Source organism: Amblyomma mixtum, chromosome 5, assembly GCF_055824585.1.
Source record: "Amblyomma mixtum isolate Tamu chromosome 5, ASM5582458v1, whole genome shotgun sequence".
Lineage (NCBI taxonomy): Eukaryota > Metazoa > Arthropoda > Arachnida > Ixodida > Ixodidae > Amblyomma > Amblyomma mixtum.
Genome location: NC_143016.1, coordinates 33,105,023 through 33,124,484, shown reverse-complemented (window position 1 = coordinate 33,124,484; position 19,462 = coordinate 33,105,023).

Sequence of the window (19,462 nt, the reverse complement as noted above, 5' to 3'; positions counted from 1 at the left end):
AGGGTTCCAAGCTCCTTTCAGAAGCATTTCAAGTGCTTATGTTTCTGCATCGCCCTATTTTTGCCGATTTGTTTCGATCCGCACTATCTGCGTGCTGGACGAAACGGCAACGTTAAGAAATACGCACGCCAAAAAGTGGACGCGCCTAAGGATCTGCTCAAGAGCAAACTTGATTCTAGCTCAACACTCAAACAGCGAATATATCAGATTGTTTTAAAATTGTTTTGTTAGCCCGTTCATTGAAGCGTTGAGTAACAAATCTATTTCGGTGCTCATGAACCCGATTATGGAGGTTATACACATGCACAATCTAGAATCAAAGCCCACCGATACTCCTGACACTAAGCCAGCTGCGCGAGGTATACTTGCGCGCCTTTATCTGACGCGGTCAGACGTGTGTTCAGACGTGTGTTATTAGCCTGCACTGCATTAGGCAAGATTTGGCTTAACCTGGCGGAAGTTAAAGTCGGGAAGGCTGCGCAGTCAGCTTCCATTATTCATTCAGGAAGCTGGCAACTATTTGTCGACGCCATATTAATCTCTCTCTATTTACAAGTTTATTATTATTATTTTTAATGGGATGACCTTTGCGCGGCAAGAGACCAAGGTGTCCTAAGAGGCACTTAACTCCTGAGTTTTTAGTTGAGCGTAATTGAAGACGCTTGTACCCCACGTTTTCTCCTGAATAAAAAAATATAAAAGCCATGGCTCCAGACGCGCCTGTGCCAGTACATGTTTCCCGCGACGTGCAAAGTCTCGACTTTCGCCCCTTTCGGCAGCGGCACTCCTTCCCGGTGTTATATACGGCACCCTTTTCCGCGGCGCCCCTCTGCCCTGTTGCTATGGGAAGCTTTTTCGCATCGACGCGTCGAACGAGGAAAAGCTTTCCCCGCTTTTGGCACCACGTCAAAATGGAATGTTACACCCAGAAAGGCTTCCCTTCCGGTTAATCACTCTGGAGCCTTTCGAGAGTGGGAACTAAACGTGGTAAAGGGCTCTCAATGCTCGCCCTCTTTCTGTGCGTTTTGCGAACGCCGGTAAACGCGAACAAACGCTGATACTTTTGGCAGATGCGGAGACGTGTATATTCAGCGAAATCTAAAAACCAGAGTGAAAGCCATGGAAACGACGGGGCGGGCAACCTGGCTGAAAGTGTAGTACACCGAAAGCAATGCAAAACAAAATGGCTTATAACAGTGTTCGCGTCGAAGCGAGCGATGCTAAAACCTATGAGCACGATATTACGAAACGCAGGAGGAGTGCTCGTACATAGTTTGTTTGCTATACGCGTACGTTCTGCGCCCGACGTCGTGTCTTTACGGTGATGGACTCGGGAAAGTGAGGGAACAGGGTTTACAAGCGGCTTCCTCGAGCAGCGTACGCGCACCATAGACACTTGTTGATGCAAATTTCACCTCACGTTTAGTGCAAACCGCATACCCGGACCGATATGAACAAGGAATTTAGGCTCCTTATGCTTGCGATGTTGTGTCGGTCGGTCGGTCGGTCGGTAGGTCGGTAGGTCGGTAGGTCGGTAGGTCGGTCCGTCGGTCGGTCGGTTTAGTCGGTCGGTCGGTCGGTCGGTCGGTCGGTCGGTCGGTCGGTCGGTCGGTCGGTCGGTCGGTCGGTCGGTCGAAGTTTCACATACAAGTGCATGATCCCCATGGCAGGTCGCTCTGGAGAGTCAAGACCCAAAATATTCTCTCGAAAAGGCCGCAGTCATAGTTTCTAAATATTACCACCGGAGGGAAAGTTGGTGGCGATGCACTGCACCCGCCATGTAGAAGAAGTGTTTGGTTTGGCTATTTTATGCGAAGCATATTAACGTAGGTTTCGGGCCTTCGCGCGACGCCCGGCGGTGCCCACCATTGACCTTCAAGTGACCTTCAAGTAGGTCACGTGACATGACGCCAAGTGATGACGTCACACCGGCTGCAGATGGGGCCTCATATCGCGCCGTCGGTCGCCTCCCGGCCATGGAGGAAAAAAAACTAGGAGAGAGTGCGCTCAGCCTCTGCAAGCCATCCTCCTCTGACGCCGCTGCCGAGGGCCCTTTTGCGCACTGGCTCTTGGGAAATAGGCCCTCCTCCACAGTTACCAGACTGCCAACCAGCGGTGTTTTTTAGTGAACGTCCGTGCTCCGATGTAGCGCAGAAGCGCAGCGCCTGTGTTGCAGCTTTGGCGGAATGCGTACCGAGCTCAAGGTTGTCTGAAGGCTCCGCGTCTCAACACTTCTGTTGATTACACTCGAGTTTTTGGGTGCACTGTAGAAAACTGCAGGTAAACTTTTCATCAAAGGGTGCGTCCGCGACCTCGATCGTCACTGTTCAACTGTGGTTCATAAAGAAAATGGAGAGGAATTCCTTTCGTCGTTATACACACATACGGAACGTTTATTTCAGCGCATGCTGTAAGCGGAGAACTCGAGAGTAGGCGAAGAAAACGAGCCTCTAAAAAAAATTACCGACGATTACGTTACTTCCTAATGCGAAATTTGAGCGCAGCAAATAAGCTGTTTCACCTTTTCGATAGATTGAGGCAAAGAAATCGAGCAACACATGTATGCGCTATCACAGAATTTTTTTTTTATTTTTCTCAGGAAGAGGGGGGAGGGGGGCGGCGTGTACACCCAGCGGCAAACGATGGGGGCAGAAGCGCGCGCAGCAAGCGGACAACACGATAAAGGGAGGAGGGAAGATATAGCAGCGACTGACTGATGCCGCTGACGCCGATAGTGAGTCAACCCCAGCTGCGGAGTTGGTTTCAGGGACAACGCCGCCGATGCCGACACAAACAATATGATACCCTCGCTTCCGCAGCGCTAAGAACCAGGCCTAGCCGTGGGAAGGTGGTCACGTATTCGTCGACGTGCCGGGGCCTACGTGAAATAACCGGCGCTTCGGCAACTGAAGAGCACCCTATCCGCCACACAAAAACAAGGGGGGGGGGGGGGGGGGGACCCTTTCCTCCTCTTTCTGCATGGCGGCGACGGTGTTCTATGCAGTCACGTTATCTTGACTCTCTAGCGGCGTCAGCGGCATCCAGCGGTATCAGTCGGTCGCTGCTAGCGCTGGGGGGATGAAAGGGGGGCGGAGCTGGTTACGAGGCCGACGACAACGCCGACGACGACGCGAAACCCAGGAACGGCTGCGCTCTAAAAGGGCGCAATGTCTTCCAGAGCGCTCGAGGCGGACGGACGTGTTTAACGAGCGCTCCGACGCGCTGCGAGAGATTCTGTTTCTCGGGCAGGCGGACTTCGGCCCGCCCATGGGCCCGCCGTTCTCCGCTGTTCTCGAGGCACACGTCGCGCCGAATACGCTCGCACACATACGCGGTTCCGACGTGAAATGCAGCAGTGAAGTATTTATCTCTCTCGCTGTCGAGTGCCGGCGGCTTTACGTCTGCCCCTGCGCGGGGTCTCCCGGCCACTGCGCACAATCACTTACAAAAAGAAGTAAACTGTATCTACTACATAGCCGCGCGCACGTAGCGTCCTGTCTCGACTAATCGCGCGCGCAGCGTACTGCACTAGCGGCCGGGGTGGGGCGCCCGGCCGCGTATACCGTCCGAGGTAGCACCCACGGAGCGTTCGTGTCAAGCGTGCACTACCTGGCGAAGAGCAAGCGGGAAGTCAAGCCCGCCTGCTCGATGAACGCACAGAGGTTCACCATTGTTCTGTCACGGGTGCGAGCACTGACGCGCGGCCACAGGAGCGCTTCGAGACTGTCCGGTATGATTCCCAGCACCCTGTAGGCCGCGAGCATCTCGCGACGCGGCACTGCAGAAGCGGCACAGCGAAGGAGCATGTGGTCTCCACTGCGCCGCAGTCATCGCACGCGTCGCTCAGGGGTGGTGGCCGCTGCGGCGAGCGAGCAGTTTGCGCTCACCACGGAGCCGTCAGTGAACATAAGCAGATGGTCGCACAGTTGCTCGTAGAGCGAGAAAGCGACACCGAAACCGAAATCCGGCTAAGAGCTACCGCTGCCTTGTCACGTGAGGGCCTATTTCCCATGATGCTTTCCATTATATTTTTTATGACTAGGCTTCAAGGTTGTGACGTCGTGCTCCCTCCTAGTTTTTCTTCCTCCATAAGTGGGATCACATGATGTGACGTCACGTGATGACGTCACACCGGTTGCAGATGGGGCCTCATACATGGAGGAAAAAAAAAGGAGGGAGCATGACGTCACGCGGCCAGCGTTCGCAAGCCGAGTGTTTTGAAGTCGTTTTCTCCCTCAGTTTTTCGCTCTCCGAGCTTGTCCTTTATGTTTTGATTCCGGTATGTTTTAGTGCGCGCGTATGTGCGACCTGCGGCGCGAGCGTCTACACCAAGGAAGTTGATCTACAGTTAGTCTGCCGCGCTAATCGGCGCATGCGCGCGCGCAGCGGGGCTAGACTTTACCGCACGCTATCACGTGCTGCGATCACGGGGGGACACACTCTCTTTTTTTTGCTATATCTTTACTTGTTAAGACTAGGCTTCAAGGTTGTCGCCGGACGCTCCCTCCTCAGTTTTTTTTCCTCCATGGCCTCATATCGCGCCGTCGGACGTCGCCCGGCGGAGGCCTCCACGCTTCGGTACGCGCCGTCGCGCGCGATGCGGCGGCGGCGCCACCATCGCTGCATCACGTGATATGTGACGTCACGCCAGGGATGAGGCTGCGCGCGCCCGCCGTCGCGTCAGTCTCTGTGCCCGCAACCGCGCCGGCGTCTTTGCGCCGGCCGTGTATGCGGTCAAGACGCCTCCAAACGCTAAGGACATGCTTCGCATCCACTGGGCTTAACCTTGATAGGCCTCCAATTTTTTGGGAGTAAAACATGGATCAGCTGTATGAATTCGACTCTTCTCGAGGCAAACCTCGAAGAAATGCAATAAAAGTTTTTGTATAAGCGGGACCCAGAAATTTCACTTGTTTTAAATGATTGAAGTGAGAAACGCACTACTGAAATAATTTAATCCGCGTACAGAGGAGAGCATCGAGGCACAGCTGTCGATGCCAAGGCAGAATACACATTTTCGGCTGAGCACTAGCCAAGCAAAATACGAAACCTCGTCTAGCCGGCATTTCCGCGGTGGACGGAGTGCTTTTTAATCAACTCGCATAGATGGCGGTGCCACTTTTCCCTCTATGTAATCGTTAGAAGCTCTACGTTCTCAACAGGATTGCTGTGCAAGCTAAGTGACTGCGCAATAGAAGACTCGCTGTCTATTGTACATGAGCCCAGGGAAGCAGGCTTTAAATCCAGGCCCTGGAACTTTCTCTACTGTGCAGAGGAAAGGTGCTTGAATATTTTTTTTTCCTGAATGAATAGGTCGCACCTCTAGCGGGAACGACGCTGCAGGAAAATTCTGGGAATGGAAGAGAGAGAGAGATAGAAAATCTATTCAAAGCTTTGCCTACGAAACAAAACACAGAAGTTTCAAAAAGGAGCTCCTTGAGTGCCTTTTGCTTGAACAATGGGCTATTAACAAGAGCGATTTCTCGAGACTGCAAACATTTTCCCGAACCCGAACTCACGCTTGAAACATCAAAGAACTTCCCCGAGGGCAGCGATATTAGACTAGCTGCTGAAAATTTTTTTGTTGTTTTCAGAACTGGCCACAGTATAAAAACCCAGGAAGCTCGCAGTGCAGAGGGCTGGCTTACGTAAGAGCAGCGCCAAAATTGAAAGTAATGTCGGCCATCGTCTTATCAAATATTCTACATGCCACCTACTGCTTTCTGTGCAGCCATAAGATGCTGTGACATTTTCTTCACAGCCGCTTTTTTTCTTTTACTTCCATAAAAGGACACTAAGCCGAAACATAAGCGACCCAGCAAAGTTTTTTTTGCACTCAATCGATGCTGTTGTTCTAACAGTCACAAGCCACAGCACAATCTTTGCGCCATGAAACGTAGTGCATAACAATAAGCCCGCCGCAGGAAGTCTTCCTCACTGACGTCACAGCGCTCTGAGCACTGCGGCATAGATATCAGGTAAACGCGTGCCGACGGGGACGTGTAGATGATCTTCGCCGTCGCCGTCGCCCTGTCACGTCGCGTTTCTTTTTTTTTTTCCGCCGCGGCTTAGTGACAGCAGTCGGCTCGCGCTGTAATATCACTCCCTGGTATTCATATGTGTGCGTGGTTTTGTTTGTGCGTGGCTGCGGCACTTTTGGGCGCGGAGGATTCAGATCTGTGGGAGAGAGCGTGCGGGAGTAATCTTTTCGCGCCGACGTGACAACTATACGCAGGCTGCACGCCCGGCCAATGGGACCCTGAAAGTATAACTTCGTTGTTCCCTAAGGTCCGTTCCCTCACTCGAACTGCCGCACCTCCATCACCATCACCACCATCAGGTCGGAAGCGATTGCGCGACGAGAACGCGACAAAAACGCGTATATATGACCCTCGGTGCGAGCATTCTGGTGGGGGAAAAATATATATATTCGATGACGTGTTTACGCGGAACGGAAGCATAAGAAGTATAGCGGGGCGCCAGAGCAAACAGCAATAATTCAGTGAGTCGTGTTCGATTCATCATTCCCCCACCTCTGCATCATTTTTTCTATTATGTCTCTCCATTGTCCCTTGTGCGCTATCTTCAGCAGACTCTTGCTGGAATGAGAAGGGATGGCTGTTGCATGATTCTCTGGGGCTGGCGCTCCCGACGGACATGAGGCGACGAAAGGGTGCAAAAAATGCCTGGACGCGCCGCCACTGGCCCTCTGCAACCGGTGCGCTTCCTGCCGCGTGCACGGCGCCCAAGGGGCTCGTGAAAGATACGCCCAAAGAGAAGGAGAACGAGAGGGCAAAAATTTTTTCCACACCACTACGGTGTCCGACCGCGTTGTGGGCTGCAGCCGCTAGCTAGGCTGTGTGAGAGTCGCTGAGGTGTGCTGTGCATGGATCCAACGAAGCTGCGTTTCATGTTTTCCTGCTACAAAAATACTGGTCATAAAGAAAGAGAAACAACCGTATCACAAGGCACGAGGCAGGCGGACGCGAATGCCGTTACGGCCAAAAGCAAAATGTGTGCGTGGGCGGGAAGGCAAGCGCCACAAAGCGGAGCTGTGCGGCGCGTTTGGTGCAGTTTTTGCTGAGAGCGGGAGCAGGGTGCCAAATTGCACTATTGGGTGTCCACGTGAAGGGGTTGGCGATAAAGTGGAGGTAAAAGGTTTTTTGGATCGTTTCCATTTTGCTGCGTGCTCGTTTATTGAGGGCGCGAAATGTGTGTTCCGCAGTGTACCAGGAAAACAAAGATATACGCTGCAGCGAGCTAATAGCGATTTCAGCGGCGGAGGAGAAGATGCCAGCGATAATCCGATTTAGTCAAAGTTAGTAAAAGTTGGGCAACTGTATCCTGCGACCAGATATGGCGCCTTGTCACAGCAGCAGTTTATTGCATCTCGCCTCCGAGGAGCCGCCTTAGCTTTACCTTAGCAGAAATGGTATAGTATGGTATGGTATGGTATGGTATGGTATGGTATGGTATGGTATGGTATGGTATGGTATGGTATGGTATGGTATGGTATGGTATGGTATGGTATGGTATGGTATGGTACGGTACGCTGTGATGTGGTATGCTATGACATGATATGTTATGATATTGTATGGAATGGCATGGTATTGTATAGTATGGTATGGTGTGGCATCGTATGCTCCGCTACGCTATGCGGTTGGCCATCCCAAACCTTCGTGCTGAAAACTCAATCTGCAATCGATATAGTCGTTAGACGCATGTATATGTGGCTACTTGGCTGCTGTAGCCTTCGTCGTCAACAGACGCTGCTGACTTACGCATAATATCCGCAAATGTCTGTGCGAAAAATCGACTCCCGCTATAAGGAATAAGTTTGTATAGTAGTTCCTGCTTTTATTTTCTTTAAATCAACTTAAAAAATGCTTTCATCATTATCAGCAGCAGCATCATAGTCAGTCTAACTACGCCCGCCGCAGTTTAAAGGCCTGTCCTATATGCCTCCAATTAGAACGGTCCTGTGCCAGCTGCGGCCACTGTCTCTCCCTCGCTCACATAAAATTCTACTGCTCCTGCTCCGCTTCCCTTCCCTTGCAATCCATTTCGTTACCCTTCGCGACCATCGGTTATCTTGTCGTCGCATTACGTGCCATGCACATGGCCACTTCTTGCTCTGAATTTAGACTAGGATGTCGTTGACCCGACTTTGTTCCCTGACCCACCCTGTATCTCTTCCTCTATCTTAACGTTGCATCTATCATTTTCCTTTCCATAGCTGGCCGCGATGTCCTCACTGTAATATGAACCCCTTTCTTTAGCCTCCACTTTCTGCCTGATATGTGCTACAGCTGCAGCTCTTATTTACTTCTCTCTGGGGGCTGTTGTGCCCAGGCAGTAGTTTCAACACGCCGTCTGGCCCAAAATGTTTCCCACGGCGTTACACTAACAGCCTATGGCACAGCGGATCCACTCCAGCCTACGCGCTCTTGACGAGAAAGAGAAACTGAGCAAAGAGCCCTGTCCGCACACGAACTTTGTTTACGCCGTGCATCCGGACCACTTTTTTCTGTTTTGTTCGCACCACTGGCAAGCCGCGACTCCGAGGCCATCTTCCCATCGGCGGAAAGAACGGCGCTGGCGCCGCGACCTGTTCCCAGCAGCTCGGATGCGACCTCTGGAGAGCTGGCGCTTGCTGGGCTCGCAAAGAAAACGGCGCAAAGCTGCACTTCGACCCTGGGGGGTACTCCTCAGCCTCTCCCACAGCTACATCACGGGACGTGATAGCATAGGGAAAATGTTGGGGTATCTGGGGTACATTGCCTCTGCTAATACAGAGCTCCACCAACGATGTATCACCTCTCTCTTATACACAGCTCGTAAGATGTAACCTTTTGGCATAAAACTATTCGTGTTCCCGCAGCTTCGTACCTTCTTTTCTTCAGGCCCGACGCCAGGCCAGAAGCGCCAATGTCGCAAACCACTGAGTCCCAACAAGAAAGGCTGGTAAACTGCCATTCATTATCTGAGAGTAGCTGCCAAAAGCGCTCCACCTTATTTTTAATCTTCTCGATAACTCTCGCTGTCCAAATCTGCGATTTCTGCTTGAACTAAGCAGATGTATTTATTTAGCACTTCCTGCGCTTTGTTACCTCGCGTGAACTAATGTTCCCTTCCGAGAGTTTGAACGCTACTTTAGTTTTCCGCATATTAATCTTTAAACCCATCGTTTTTGTTTACCTGTCTACCTCATTCATCATGTTTTCCAGTTCAACCCCTTAGTCACCTTGCAAAGCAATGTCATCACCGAATCAGAGATTTATGAGGTATTGTCCATTTACGGAAGGAAGTGAACTAAGGCGGCGAATTTTGCCACTTTGAAGTGCCTAAAGAACGTACTTGTGTTTGTACAAGGTCGCCGCTGGAAGCTATTGCCCTGACCGTACACCGTGACACATCAGCGCGCACACATGCTACCTGATTCTTGGGTGCAGCTGCACTTTGGATTACCGCCCACCTGCACTTCCGACGGAGCTTTGGAGCGGCCAATCGTAGTTCGAGACAAAGAGAGAGGGGGACGGAAAGAGGAGGAAAAACTATTTAATGTACTACGGAATCACTTATCTCGACATGAGCCCTAAGACCTCACCAGATTATAGCCATAAAGCGTTCAAAATTGGGTTCGTCGTGTCTCGTTTATACTTCGTTCCGCAAATAGTGTTCTGCACCAAATCTTGACGAGACTCCAGACTTTTCAAGTTGCTGTCCTGGTAAACACAGAAAGTAAGGTTCTGATCGAACTGCTCCTCAGCGCAGTCCTTTCCGGCCTCATCAATTCTAGGCTAGACGCGGTGGAGAAGCAGCCCAGTGCGAGCGAGGTTTTCAAGACACTCCCGGATCACTTATCTCCCAAACCGCACGGAACAAATTAGCGCTCGCGAGACCCGATCGTACATTTCCCCACGGCTTTCGCTGCAACAGGCCCGCTGCGTCGACAGCGAAACCAGTCGACAGGCGCCACGCAAACACAAGCACACCCTCGGCCACGCCAGTCAGACTGCCAGACCAATAAATCCCCAGTAAACCCCCGCCGCCGCACGCTTGGCAGCTGGGATCTCGCGGTGTGAGGGCGCTGAGGACTTACTCTCCTCCGCGCCGACTAGCTCGGGGAGCGAAGACGGCGGAGGGGACGGCGAGTGTGTGTCGTCTGAAGGAGGGGTGGGCTTTGAAAGGAACCGAGATGGCAGATCAGCAGCAGTAGAAGCAGAACCAAAGCCGTGGCTTCGCAGTGCGATAGAGAGCCTGGCCCGCGGCTCCTGTACTTCGTATTGAGCTCGCACCCTATTTCGCGGCTCTGGGCCGTTGTGCCCTGGTTGTCACTTTACCTCTGAATCGCTTGGCGTCCCGAGCATAGAAAGAAGTACGGCCCTTCTCTCCCCACTCACTCTCTCTCTCCTCCCCTGGAGCATATATTCAGGCGCTTACACTTTTTCTTGGAGCCGCCGCTGCCAACCAATGCGCTGTCGTGTTAAGAAGGTCCGATATTGGGAGAATGTTCTTTTTTCTCCCCTAAATTCTTTTTTTTTTTTTAATCTCTCTATCTTATAGTGTTTCTTGTGCCTGTCGCTGCACAACCTGTGTATATCCAGTCTGAAAGTTTTACACGGGACATCGATCAGGGAAGCTTGGACATTCGCGGACGGCTGTGTTGCCGCATACGTACATCTTGGAAATGGGCGAGGGCAACGCTCGTGGCGAGAGGATGCTTGCTAACTTTGCGTGAGACGAACACATCCGGTTGTTGTGGTGGTATACACGCAGCCGGATCCCGCTTGATAGAGAGTGGTCAATGCTTCGGCGCTGGTTTTATACGCTGCCTTCGCAGGTAAATTCGGCTCACAGCATTCGCGTTCACTTTTAAGGGTTTGAGTGTGCTTTTGCAGCTGTGCTATGCAGAAACGACACGCAGGACGCAGGCCGTAATCATTTCGATACATAATTCCCCTGTAGAAGCGTAGCTTTGTAGCTACCCTTGTTTATGCTTTTTTTTTCTATGGTTCCGCTTTGCGTGGTTCGTGTTATGCACACGAAAAATGATGTGAAATTCTTTTTTTTTTCTAAAAAATTGTTTCAGTTCCCGGCCTTTGCCTTTAGAGCGAAACACACTGATAAGTTTTCGAGAGCAACATAAAGTTTTTTTTGGAAGCGATGGAGCGCATATAAAACGCTCCCGCTTTGAAGAGACAGACGATCAGCACCTAACTTTCGAGCTGATATTTTTCCATGTATTTACGACTAAATCAGTGACCTGATATCCACTCCTGCTTGATGTACGCGGCTTGCCCTAAGTGCGAGCTCAGAGATTACTCGGTATTACGAACGATAGAAGCCTCCCCTGGGCACGTCAAGTTCAAAAGGTTTATAATAAAATTGATACAGCATTGTAGATGCTAACGTAGATAGCGGCAGCATAATAAAGCAGCAACTGCTCCTCATCTCACAAGAATAAAAAAGCACTTCAAGCAGCCCTGAAGAACAGACATCGGGTCTGCATCGGCCTCTAAAAGGCATCCTCTTTCAAACTAACAGTGATATAGTTATTACATCATCATCATCATCATCATCAGCCTGACTACGCCCACTGCAGGGAAAAGGCCTCTCCCATGTCTCTCCAATTAACCCTGTCCTTCGCCAGCCGCGGCCACCGTATTCCCGCAAACTTCTTAATCTCATTCGCCCACCTAATTCTCTGCCGCCCCCTGCTACGCTTGCCTTCTCTTGGAATCCACTCCGTTACCCTTAACGACCAGCGGTGATCTTGCCTTCCTATTACATCCCTGCCCAAGCCCACTTCTTTCTCTTGATTTCAACTAGGATATCATTAACGCGCGTTTGTTCTCTCACCCACTCCGCCCGCTTTCGATCTCTTAACGTCACACCTATCATTTCTCTTTCCATAGCTCGCTGCGTTGTCCTTAACTTAAGCTGAACCCTCTTTGTTAGCCTCCACGTTTCTGCCCCATAGGTGAGTACGAGTAAAATACACCTGTTGTATACTTTTCTCTTGAGGGGTATTGGTAAACTGCCATTCATGATCTGAGATAACCTGCCATATGCGCTCCACCCCATTCTTATTCTTCTAGTTATTTCCCTCTCATGATCTGTATCAGCTGTCACTACCTGCCCTAAATAGACATATTTTCTTACTACTTCCAGCACCTGGCAGAACTGAATGCCACAGGTGGCGCAACTCTAAGCTGCTCTTAGCCACATAGTTGAAAAGTGGTAGCAAAAGAGCGATATCTCCACCCATGACTCAAGTTTTCAGGAGACTTCCTCCTGTGGTTTCATGTCCCCTTACATGGCAAATGCCCTCCAATCTCCCTCAGCGGACGACGTCTTGCACATCGGCAGAGCTGCACGGAATAAAAAAAGACGTGTTATATATCTTGCGCTGATGGACGATATTCAGAGGCTCAAAACCAGACGAACAATAACCCTCAAGCCTGCTTAAGAAAACTATCCATCTGCCCGTCTCTCTTGACATTGGATGTCTCTATCACTTGGCCAGCGCTGCAGGCCTTTGTGTAGAATTCCAAAGAAGACCTGCACAGTGTTCCAAGCAGACAGAAAGACCGAGGAAGCCGCTTGCAAATGTCACCAGCGCCGGAAATTCGGGGGGATTTTCTGAGAAAGATTTGACGCGGCCCGAGTAGAAAAAAGGATTGTTCTGAGAAAAGGGATCGGCTCTGGAGCTTGCCATCTCATCATTATCGATTTCTCCATTCTATTGACCGACACTAAAAATTAAACTCCCATAGACTTCTCCGCCTGGAATCTGTCTTCGTCTTGGACTGAACTGCGCGTCAACAAACAGCTTCTGATACCGTTTAGGTTAAGCGACCACTCCATGTTGTTTCAGTTGAACCTGGTTAACTCGTTTCCTTGGATTCCCTAGCTTATGCAAGAGAACGAGCTTATTTCGAGAACCAAAAGGAGGCTCTTTCGCAACTGCCAATGTTTTAGGCTTCTCGGCGTGCCCCGCGTTGAAATTTCTGATTGCCAACTTCGAGGGCATTGGACTAGTTCGCAACCTCTGAAACCTGCTTGCGTACCCCTTGATACGTATTCGGCGTGCGCAGAACTATTTTGCTGCCCCACCTACAGAACAATTGGACTACCTCACTTAATTTAAAGCTTTATCTTATTCTCCTTTGTAGCGCACGTAATTCTATGACCGCTTGTATTTATTCCTTCTTTCATTAATGCGTTAGCTTCAGAAAGGCCTGTGCAAGTGAAGGGGCTTGTGCAAGCTGATGGCATTGCCTTGCTAAGTCACTAAGGAGATGAAATGAAAAGCATGATCAATGAGCTAGACAGGCAGAGCAGAACAGTGCATCTAAAAATTAATATGCGGAAAACCAAAGTAATGTACAACAGTCTCGAAAGGAAACGGTTTAAAAATGGTAACTAGGTGCTGGAAGTGGTAAGAGAATACGTCTTATTTGGGCAGGTAGTGGCCTCTGATCCGATTCACGAGAGAGAAGTAGCTAGAAGGATAAGAGTGGGGTGGCGCGCATTTGGCAGGTTTTCTCAGATGATGAATGGCAGTTTACCAGTACCCCTCAAGAGAAGATTATATAACAGCTGTATACTACCGGTACTCACATATGGAGCAGAAACGTGGAGGCTAACAAAGAGGGTTCAGCTTAAATTGAGAACCACACAGGGAGCTGCGGAAAGGAAAATTATAGGTGTAAAGCTAAGAGACAAGAAGCGGGCAGAATGGGTCAAGGAACAAACGCGGGTTAATTACATCCTATAGTCGATATTAAGAGGAAGAAATGGGCTTGGGCAGGGCATGAAGTACGAACGGAAGATAACCGTTGGTCCCAAAGAGTAGCGTACTGGTTTGCAAGAAAAGGCAAGCGTAGCAGGGGCGGCACAAAGTTAGGGGTGCGGATAAGATTAAGAATTTTATGCGAATCCGGTGGCAGCGGCTGTCGCGGGACCGGGTTAATTGGAGAGGTATGGGAGAGGCCTTTGCCCTGAAATGGGCCTGGTCAGGCTGACTACTTCCACTAGGTCTAGGTGGACAATACATATGGAAAAAAAATAAGACAGATGTGGTGCAAAAAAGAAAACACTGCTTTTCTTGACGTTTGCGGCCCGGGACCGGCCTTCATTTGTCGGTGCGCACCGTGCCGACTGCACACCTTGGTAGGTGGCAATCCAGTTAATGGTTGGTCGCGAGAGGTTGCTCGGAAAAAGCAACTTGGTTCTCACAAGCCCCACCGATGGCAGCACCTGCCATAGCAGGGCAGTGGCGCATCGCTTAACTGCCGCACGAAAGCGCTAGGAGTGGTACGAGGCTATGTGAACAGCTTAAATCCGCGAACGGCGGATCCGAACCCCGGAACCTAAGTGAAAATTGAAGTACTAGCGCACCTCATTCGCATTTGGCCTAATTATGCAAATCAACCATTAGTTTTCAAAAATATTTTACACACTCTTCGCTTCCCTCTTTCATCTTCTAAAACCCCTTTCCAGCGCAGAAGAGCATGTCAGCGTTGCTTCAACGACGACTAAATTATCTGCCTTGTATTAAAGAACGGCCTCTCTCTATATCCCTATCTGTACATCTTTATAATACCTTGCATGCTCATACTTCAAATATTGCTGTCCTGGCAGCGGACGTTAATGTGAAATGCCGCAATCTTAATTTAGTGAATAGAAAAAAGATTCTTCAAAATCTCCTAATCGATCTAATGAACAATTCGCACCAGAGAACATCACCCAGTACACGACTTTTCAGAGGAGGTTGCGACATTTCGTGGCACTCAGAATGAACGTGGTGGCAATATCTTCCGCTCCTTCTCTTCTTTTTTTCTTTAATACCGGCAACAGGAAATTATAGCTTTTCTGACAGCAGCAAAGAGATCTCTGAGAGCTAATTACGTAGCTGCTCTTCCAATATGTTGCTTCACTGATTTCTAGCTCCACTATAGTGCACACCCCCACCCTTAATCTCTTCGGTGGCGACCGCGACTCATTTTATCGGCTTCTTTGGCGCAGAATCAATTCTCCTGAGCCATGTTTGTAAAGGCCCGGCGCCTGACGTTTTTGTGAACCGTTCGTGCCGTTCCCCGGCACGCTTTTCCAGAAAGTATAAAAGCGCTCTGATGCTAGCTATAGTGCGGCAGCCCGAAACTATAAGACAGCGCGTGTACACGAGCACCTCGGTGAAACGCAATTTAATCGATCGCCTTCTCTTTGCTTACGTAAAGCAGGAAAGCCGATCTTCCGGGCCACAGCTGCAGTCGAGAGCGCAAGCATTGTCGCGAAGATTGCGCACCGCAGCGAAGAACCGTGGGCGGTTCGCTCAAGATTGAAAACGGAGAAGGAAGCAAGATAAAGGGCGGAAAATGAAGGACAAAGAGGGAAGAAAAGGGTAGAAATCGACGGAATCAAGCAAAGAATTACGGCAGTAAAGGTCGTATGGAAGGAATGAAGTAGATTAGAAACGAGTGAAGGGTGGAAGGAAATGCGGTGAAGAAAAAGAGTCGAGCTGGGAGAGGAAATGATGAGAGGCAAAAGGAAAAAAGCTAGAACGAAGGAAACAAAAAAGTAAATAATAAAAAAACTTGTGAGGAAGAGGACAAATGAAATTAATGCGAGATGGAGAAGAAGTTAAAGGAGAAAAGGAAAAAGGAAATATTAAAATAAACAGTCGGCCAGTGATGGCGACACGCTTACAGGGCAAAGTACACACACACACGCACACCGTCCAAGCCCTCTCCGCCGCACGTCAGCACTGCCGCGCACTGTTTCGCGAACCACGTCGCGGAATGCGAGTGGCAATTACGATCGGGCGCGGTCGGCCGGGCAGCGAAGAAGCGAGGAGAGGTGGGCGCTTTTGTGCAGACATTATGCCTCGCGCTTGATGTTTTTCGGGCTTGCTTTATCTTCCTCTTTGCGCAAACTTTCGTTACAGCTTTTCGCTCTGTTGTCAAAAGAAAAAGAAAGGCTGCCAGCGGAGGGGAGGAGAGAGTGTTCAGTTGTGGCTCCAACGAACGCCCGCCGACTGTTCGATATTTGGAATTGTCCAGGGTGCTCTGCGAGCGTCAACCGGGGCTGCTGCTGCATGACACCGAAGCTTTCAACTGAGTGCTCTGCGCGGGAGAGAGAGAGAGAGAGAGAAAGCCTTTAATGAAAAACAGATAATTTAGCCGGCGTTTTTTGATTATCCCTGGCATGCTACTCTGCATGGAGAAGGAGAATTTGGGAGTCAAAGACGGAAGCGCGTCCTCTTCTTCGCATGGTTCATCGCTGGCGCGCCGGACCGTGTGCAGACGTTCATGCGCAATAAATATATGGTTTCAAGCTGGAAGCAAGCCTGCCTGATGCGCCGCCTTTAGCGGTGAACAAAGCTCCGCTCGTTCCAGGTTGCGCTGCATGCGTTGTGTTCACTCAACGGTTCCAGCCAAGAGCAATTAAGGTGCTTCAGCTGAACGAGGCTTTATCGACCGGTTTAAAGGTTATCCTGCCTGGACGTGTGTTGGGAATGGCAGTACGACATCGAAATAGATAGATCCAAGAAGAGTCCCTGCAATCACGTAGGTGATTGCAGGAACCCTCCTTGGTTCCGAGAGGCCGAGCATGGCCCCTCGCCAGTAAATTTTAAATAATTGTGCCACATGAACGGCGATTGAGTTAATCAGTGCAATTCTATTCGACAAGGGCCTTGCGCAACCTCAAAAAAGCACTCAATAATCATACTTGAATCCGGTGCTAATGAGAAGTAAAGTATGGCTTAAAAGAGCTTCATCGTTGGTGCGCGGTTTATCTCACACAGAGTCATTAGTGGTCCCGCCTGCCAGGGTTTTCTTTGGAACCGCTTTTCCTGAGACCACAGTCAACTCAGCTACCTTTCGCTTTGGGTACTTTGGCACGTGGCTCTGTGTTTTCTATATAGCGCGCGTCGTATACGCATCTTGTGCTCTTTCTCGATGTTTACCTTACCGGTAATCTGCCGTATGCATCTATCGAGAGTTTTATGTTCCACTCATCGGGTTTGAGGTGTATTGTCGCGCGTTGGTTAGTTGCTGCATGGTGTCGGGCGCGTGTAGATAACTTGCCTTTAGCATACATATCAAGCTCTACTCCTTCGCGGGCCACCCAAAAGCCAAAGGTCATCTCGTAACACTAGAAAAATATTTAATCAAAGTACCAGCAAAAAGCACAGCAGTATACTGCGTGGGAAAAATTTAGTGCTGAATAGGATATTTTACACGTGTTAGCGCTGACATCGCAAATCTCTGCTTTATAGTTTTAAAATCATTGCGAGGTTGTTGACAAAAAAAAAATCATTTTAGAGTGTGCTGGTCCGGAAAAGAAACCCGATACCCTCAAAGTAAAAGAAAGAAGACGAAAAAAGTAAAAATTCGCGTGATGAAAGTTTTCAAACAAATCTGAACCACGCAGCTCATGTTACTTTCCCTCGTATGGCCGTGCTAAACTTAGATTTCAAAAGAATCGCAAAATGTGACCCAGATCTTTTTGCTTCCGGCTCAAAGGCCGTAAGGCCCTTCGGTGGACCGGAAGTCTGGAAGTGGTGAAAAAAAAAAAACAGCAGCCTCCGGCATTATGCAGCAGTCGTTCGAAAGATCAGAGCGCAGATGCTTTTCTGCTGGCGTCATGGACGACAAAGACAGCGCGTCCTGCAAGAAATAAAGCAAACGAGCAGACTTCTAGGAAGTAAAAAAAGAATTGTTCACAAAAGAGTAGCGTCAAGTTACACTTGATAGAAAAAAACACCGGGAGTTCCGGACGTGAAAAAGATCTCCTAAACATTTCTTTGTATACAAACTTGACGCGTAGCACCTCTTTTGCGGCGTTTCATTGATACTGCTTCGAGGGTAAACGACAGTCCAGGAAGAGATAGAAAGAAGGGAGACAGGCAGGCCTCTGCTGAAACGAAGAGCGCAGTCTGCATTTGAGTAACTGCTCTCAGCTGCTATGAAATGAGGAAGATTATGTTGAATGATAGATTCCCGAGTCGGTTCATGAGATATAAAATAGTTCTTTTTGAGTCGGCCAGTGATAGAAGTAAAAAAAAAAATCCATAAGGGCATGCGTCTTTAACTGGACCGCCAACGCTACCAGAGCGAAAAACGGTTTGTCACAGCTACGCTGCCTAGGCACCCCGTTATGAAGAACGATGGTGAAACGACAAGTGGCTGGGTGAAAAACAAGGGAGGAAGGGGAGGTCAGCACACGGACGCGTCTTCGAACAAGGCCGACAAAAGAAGCGCGTGTGGCGTTATATGAAAACTGGAACTAAGGTATCGGGAGGGCCGGAATGAACCGGGCATCGGCGTTTCGAAATCGCCACACTGTTAACGTATTTGTATTATTTTGTTGTTCCGTATCGAAAACGGTTATATGCCGCGTTTTTCAAGAAGAGAATGTGTCGTGCAGCGATTGAGGCTTGAAGCCACTGGCGCATATATAATACGTCTAAATACGAGCACTGGAAAAGGGCGTCGGGAATTTTGAGTGATCTGGCGTGGTCAGGTATATGGCGGCGTTTTCACAGACTACATGTGACAGGCATTGAATAAAAACTCAGGCTTCATAAAATTTTTAGGAACTGCTCCAGGGAACAATCGGATAATTTCATCAAGCTACTGCCACAAATTACCAGCACGGGAGTGGGGCAGTCTCGTAGATACAAGCGATTTTAGAAGGCTCAAGGGCTTGAGCCAGACGCCAGGCTCTGGGGTCGTATAGTGCGCCGTAACGATGGTACGCGAAACTAAGCACAACACTATCCGTATGTTGCGCCGCAGATGCATACTGAGTATTGGAGTTTACCGCATGGAACTGATGGAAACGGTACAAAATCTGGTCAGCGACCCTCATCCCTCACCGCTTCTAATCATCGTTACCCTTTTTTTTTTTTCAGCATGTCGAGTCTCTGCATCTATACCTTCTCTAATTTTTTCTTCTACCATTGTGGAAGTTTCCCGAGCCTCCGCCTTTCATGCTACTAATTCTTAGGCCACAAGCCTTCAACCATTTGATGTTCACCGCTAACGCAGCCTGCACTAATGGGCGTTGGCGAAAAATACCTGCCACTGCTCGCCCCCTTTCCTAGTTTTTTGCGTCCTCTCCAACAGGCCGCTCCTACAAGCCTGTTTTCCTTATCTTAGTTGTTTAATTTGCAAGTCGAACTTTATGCGGTATTCGTCGCAGCTATATTTTTTACCTTCCTCTAACCGCCACTCTCGGCCTTATTTTCGTTACGTTTCTGTCGCTCTCGAACATATATCCGACAATTTCTTTTTGTTTCTCCCTCCTGCAGCCTTCTCGGTCCTCTCGATAGTGTAACAGGTCTCAGCTCACACTCTTTCCAACGCTTTCGCTTGGAAGCGACCCATACTTCGTGCCTCTGGGTGGCACGCGTTAGACAGATGGCTTTCATTAGGGCGCTGCCTGGCTT